The sequence below is a fragment of the Panthera uncia genome, assembly GCF_023721935.1.
Source record: "Panthera uncia isolate 11264 chromosome C1 unlocalized genomic scaffold, Puncia_PCG_1.0 HiC_scaffold_4, whole genome shotgun sequence".
Classification (NCBI taxonomy): domain Eukaryota; kingdom Metazoa; phylum Chordata; class Mammalia; order Carnivora; family Felidae; genus Panthera; species Panthera uncia.
In genome coordinates this window covers 87,355,818-87,361,835 of record NW_026057585.1, presented here as the reverse complement: position 1 = coordinate 87,361,835, position 6,018 = coordinate 87,355,818, and the positions used below count along the sequence as shown (strand labels likewise).

At 39.7% G+C, this 6,018-nt stretch overlaps 1 pseudogene; it reads right to left on the bottom strand.

The window, feature by feature from the left end:
• Nucleotides 1-5,622: 5,622 nt before the first annotated feature.
• On the bottom strand, nt 5,623-5,811 carry LOC125913870 (uncharacterized; annotated as a pseudogene).
• Nucleotides 5,812-6,018: the final 207 nt, after the last annotated feature.

Below are 6,018 nucleotides of genomic sequence, written 5' to 3'. Positions count from 1 at the left end.
TCTCTTTAAAAAATTTAAATTTTGGGGGGCGCCTGGGTGGCTCAGTCAGTTAAATGTCTGACTTCGGCTCAGGTCATGATCTTGCGGTCCGCGAGTTCGAGCCCCGCGTCAGGCTCTGTGCTGACAGCTCAGAGCCTGGAGCCTGTTTCAGATTCTGTGTCTCCCTCTCTCTGCCCCTCCCCTGTTCATGCTCTGTCTCTCTGTCTCAAAAATAATTAAATGTTAAAATTAAAAAAAAATTTTTTTTTTATTTTTAAGAGAAAGAGAGCAAGGGGAGGGGCAGAGAGAGAGAGAGAGAGAGGATAGAGGGAATCCCAAGCAGGCTCCATGCTGTCAGCACAGAGCCCAACTTGGGGCTCGATCTCACAAACCCTGAGATCATGACTGGAGCTGAAATCAAGAGTCGTACACTTAATGACCAAGCCACCCAGGCACCCCTATTCTCTTTTTAATCTTGCTGTGTAGTGTGTTTTCATTCCTAAGATTGTTTATTTGTGCCTTTTCTTTTCTTTTCTTTTTTCTGTTTATTGTTAGTATTTCAAAGAATAAACTATTGGCCCTATTGATCATTATTCTATTCTGCTTCTTGAGTTTCTGCTTTTAATTTCATCACTTAAATATTATTTTCTTTGAATTGGTGCTCCGTTTCCACCCCCCAACCCTGCTTCCTGATGTTTTTACAATGATATTCCATAACTTATTAAATCTCAGCCTTGGGGCGCCTGGGTGGCTCAGTCGGTTAAGCGTCTGACTTCGGCTCAGGTTATGATCTCGCGGTCCGTGAGTTCGAGCCCCGCGTCAGGCTCTGTGCTGACAGCTCAGAGCCTGGAGCCTGTTTCAGATTCTGTGTCTCCCTCTCTCTCTGACCCTCCCCCGTTCATGCTCTGTCTCTCTCTGTCAAAAATAAATAAACGTTAAAAAAAAAATTAAAAAAAAAATCTCAGCCTTTCATTTTTCCCAATATAAATTTAAGGCTATACATTTCCTTTAAGTACACTTTTCCATTTTTTCCCATTTTTTATTGTGGTAAAATACATATAACGTACAATTTATCATCTTAATCATTTTTAAGTGTACAGTTCAGTGGTATTAAATATTCATAATGTACAACCATCACTGTCATCCATCACAACAACTGATTTCATCTTGTAAAACTGAAATTCTACAGCCGGTACCCACCACTCTACTTTCTGTCTCTGTGATTTGAACTATGCTAAGTATCTCAGAGAAGTGGAATCTTCTTGTGACTGGCTGATTTCATTTAATGTTCTCAAGGGTTATCCATGTTATATCATTGCAGAATTTCCTTCCTTTTTGACATTGAGTAACATATATGTGGCTAAGCAAACTGTGCAATATACAGGTGAAATACATTGAAAAGCAAACACATATGTAAGTATATTTCGGTTTGCTTATCCATTCATCTGTCAACAGACACTTGGGTTACCTCCATGTTTTGATGATTGTGAACAATGCTGGTATCAACATAGGTGTACAAATACTCTTTTTGAGACTCTGTTTTCAGTTCTTTGGGGTATACACCCCAAAGTGCAATTGCTGGACCGTATGGTAAGTCTACGTCTAATTTTTTTCAGAAAGTGCTACATTGTTTTTCACAAAAGTTGCACCCTTTTACATTCCCACCAGCAACGCACAAGGGTTCCAATTTCTCCTCATCCTTGCCGACACTTATTTTCTGGTTTGTCTTTTTGTTTTTTGATAAAGCCATTCTGATGGTTGTAAAGTGGCATCTCGGGGTTTTGATTTCTACTTCCCTAGCGATTAGTGATTCCGATCATCTTTTTATTCTTAATGTCCATTTGTATATTTTCTTTGGAAAAATATATGTTGAAGTCCTTTTCCATTTTTAAATTGGTCTGTCCTTCGTTAGTTGAGTTTTAGGAGTCTACTACTTTATATTCTGGATTTTAATCAGAATATTAAATAAAATCAATATTATATTAATATTAAAAATAATATTAAATATTTAATATTATCAGATATATTATTTGCAAATATTTTCTCCCATTCTGAGGCATGCATTCTTTTTTTTAAAACAAATTTTTTTAAACGTTTATTTATTTTTGAGACAGAGAGAGACAGAGCATGAATGGGGGAGGGTCAGAGAGAGAGGGAGACACAGAATCGGAAACAGGCTCCAGGCTCTGAGCTGTCAGCACAGAGCCTGACGCGGGGCTCGAACTCACAAACCGCGAGATCATGACCTGAGCCGAAGTTGGATGCTTAACCGACTGAGCCACCAGGCACCCTGCATTCTTTTTTTTTTTAACTGAGGTTTGTTCTATAAATCCTGTTGATGGTGCCTTTGGATGCACAAATTTTAAAAATTTTCATTAAGTCCATTTGTCTATTTCTTTTTGTTTTCTGTGCCTTTGGTGTATCCACAAAATCACTACCAAATCCAGTATCATGAACTCTTGTCCTATGTCATCTGTCTTCCAAGAGTTTTATTGTTTTTGGGCCTTACGTGTAGGTATTTGATCCATTTTGAGTTAATCTTGTATGATATCAGAGAAGGGTCTAACTTCATTCTTTTGCACATAGATATCTAGTTTTCCCAGCACCATTTGTCGAAAAGACTGTTTTTTCCCCCAGTAAATGTCTTGGCACCATTTTCAAAAATAATTTGACCACATGTGCAAGGATTTATTTTGAGTCTCTCTATTCTAATCCATTTATCTACTTTATGTCTGCTTTATGCCAGTACCATGCTGTTTGGTTACTTAGTAACTAACAGTGTGTGTGTGTGTGTGTGTGTGTGTGTGTAATCTTCATGGTTTTCTACATATCAGCTTATATCATCTGCAAACAGAGTATTTTACTTATTCCTTTTTAATTTGGATACCTTTTATTTCTTTTTCTTGACTAGCTGCTCTGGCTAGGACTTCCAAAGAGAAGTGGTAAAAGCAGGAATTCATGTCTTGTGTGTGGTCCTAGAGGAAAAGCTTTCAGTCTTTCACCATTGAGTATGATGTTTGCTACAGGTTTTTTATATGGCTTTTATTATGTCGAGGTAGTTTGCTTTTAGTCCTAGTTTCTTGAGTGTATTTTTCACAAAAAAAAGTGTTGGATTTTGTCAAATGCTTTCATCAGTTGAGATGATCATGTTTTTTCCCCTTCATTTTGTTAATGTGGTGTATTATAACGATTGATTTCTGTATCTTGAACCATCCTTGCATTCCATGAATAAATTCCACTTGGTGATGGTGTGTAATACTTTGAATATTTTGCTGATTTGGGTTTGCTAGTATTTTGTTGAAGAGTTTTGCATCAATGATCATAGGGATATTGGTCTGTAGTCTTCTGGTAGTGTCTTTGTCTGGGTTGATATGAGTTTAATGCTGGTCTCGCAGAGTGAGTTAGGAAGTTTTCTCTCCTCTTTAATTTTTTGGAAAAGTTAGTTCTTTAAACGGTAGAATTTGTCAAGAAGCTATTGGGTCCAGGGATTTTCTTTGACAGGAGATTTTAAAACTATTGATTCAATCTCCTTACTAGTTATAAGTCTATTCAGGTTTTCTATTTCTTTGTGATGCAGTCTTGGTAGGTTTTGTTTTTTGGAAATTTCCCACTTCATCTAGGTTATCCAGTTTGTTGGAGTACAACTGCTCATTAGTTTTCTCTTATAGTCCTTTTTATTTCTATAGAATTAGTAGTAATGTCCCCATTTTCATTTTTATTTTAGTAATTTGAATCTTCTTTTTTCATCATAGCTACAGGTTTGTCATTTTGCTGATCTTTTCAAAAAATGAACTTTAAAAAAAGGTTTTTTTTAGAGAGAGACAGTTCACATGCAAGTAGGAGAGGGGGGCAGAGAGAGAAAATCTTTTTTTTTTTTTTTTAATTAAAAAAATTTTTTTTCAATATATGAAGTTTATTGTCAAATTGGTTTCCATACAACACCCAGTGCTCATCCCAAAAGGTGCCCTCTTCAACACCCATCACCCACCCTCCCCTCCCTCCCACCCCCCATCAACCCTCAGTTTGTTCTCAGTTTTTAAGAGTCTCTTATGCTTTGGCTCAGAGAGAGAAAATCTTAAGCAGGCTCCACACTCAGTGCAGAGCCTGACACAGGGCTCAATCCCATAACCCTGGGATCATGACCTGAGGTGAAATCAAGAGTTGGATGCTCAACTGACTGAGCCACCCAGGTGCCCTGAAAAAACAATTGTTTCATTTATCTTCTCTATTGTTTTTTGGTTCTCTATTCTGTTGATCTCTGCTCTAACATATGGTCTTTTCTTCAATCTTTCTTCTTTCAGTTCCTCAGGCTCCATAATTTCCATTGTCCTGTCTTCAAGTGCAGTATCCTTTCTTCTGCCTAGTCAAATCTACCTTTGAATCCCTCTGGTGAATTTCTCATTTTAGTTATTGTACTTTTCAGCTCCAGAATTTTGTGCGTGTGCGGTTTCTTACGTTATCTAGCTATCTATTGACATAGGTTTCATTCATACATCATTTTCTCGAATTTCTCCCACAGCTTCCTTTAGTTTTTTGAGCGTCTTTAAGGCAGCTGTTTTAAGGTCTAATTTATCTGCCATCAGGTCTTTTTCAGAGACTTGTTTTTAAGTTTCTGTTGATTCACTTTTTTCTTTTGAAGGGACATGTTTCCCTGTTTCTTTGCATGCCTGGTGATTTGTTTAAAACTGGAAGTTGAGGGGCGCCTGGGTGGCGCAGTCGGTTAAGCGTCCGACTTCAGCCAGGTCACGATCTCGCGGTCCGTGAGTTCGAGCCCCGCGTCAGGGTCTGGGCTGATGGCTGATGGCTCGGAGCCTGGAGCCTGTTTCCGATTCTGTGTCTCCCTTTCTCTCTGCCCCTCCCCTGTTCATGCTCTGTCTCTCTCTGTCCCAAAAATAAATAAAAAACGTTGGAAAAAAAAAAAAAAACAAACTGGAAGTTGAAATCTAATAATGTCGTAACTCTGGAAATCAGTTACTACCCTCCTGGGTTTGCTGGGGTTTTGTTGTTGTTATTGTTTTCGTATTTTGATTATTGTAGGCTGTTTCTATGCTGAGGATAATCTAGAGGTATAAACTTAAGGTCTCCTCAGGTCTTTTCTGAGCCTTTCCCTGGGCATGCATGGTCACTTTCTAATTCTCCTCATACATGCAGTTGCTTTTGAATATCCTAGTTTTTAATGTCTGGCTCCCCAAATGGGTAATAGTTGAATGCGAGAGGGGAGGGCACTAGCCCTTTAAATCCACTGGAAGTCACTTTAGCCCAAGGAGGAGGGGCTTGCAACAATGGGGGAGGCACAACAATGGCTGCCCACCTCTGTGACCAGAAGCAGCCATCAGAGACCCGAGCTCAAATCCCAGGTATTTGGAGGGCAGGGTCCTTTTTGCCCTCTTGGGCTCCCATGAGCTGTGTGCAAGTTGTTCCAGGAACACATTCATAGCTGCCTGTTCCGTGGCTGGGGGTGGGGAATAGGCAGCTAAGTTGACCAACACTAACCACAATTCACCATCCAAATCTTCCTCTGGAAATTGGAGCCTTGGTAGACTCCACAGTTCTACAAAAGTTGCATCAAATTCTGCCAGTGCAATTGTGGTCCAGGTCTGGAGATAGATTCCTGTTGCCTCCTCTCTGCCATCTTCCCAGCATCCTCTCTAAAGACTTCATTCCATCTCAGAAGATTCAGTACATAGTGTTCTCAATATTATTCTAAGCATTTTCTCATTCCCTGTATGGTGCCTTCTTTGATCAGTGAGTTATTTTAAAGTATGTTTTAATTAGCAATAATCGTGCCTCGGATAAACCTCAGTGGCTATGATACTGCCACTGTGCAAAGCTATTTTAAAGTATGTTTTAAAATTTCCAAACCTAGGGCGCCTGGGTGGCTCAGTTGGTTAAGCGGCCGACTTCGGCTCGGGTCATGATCTCGCAGTCCGTGAGTTCAAGCCCCGCATCGGGCTTTGTGCTGACAGCTCAGAGCCTGGAGCCTGTTTCGGATTCTGTGTCTCCCTCTCTCTGACCCTCCCCCGTTCATGCTTTGTCTCT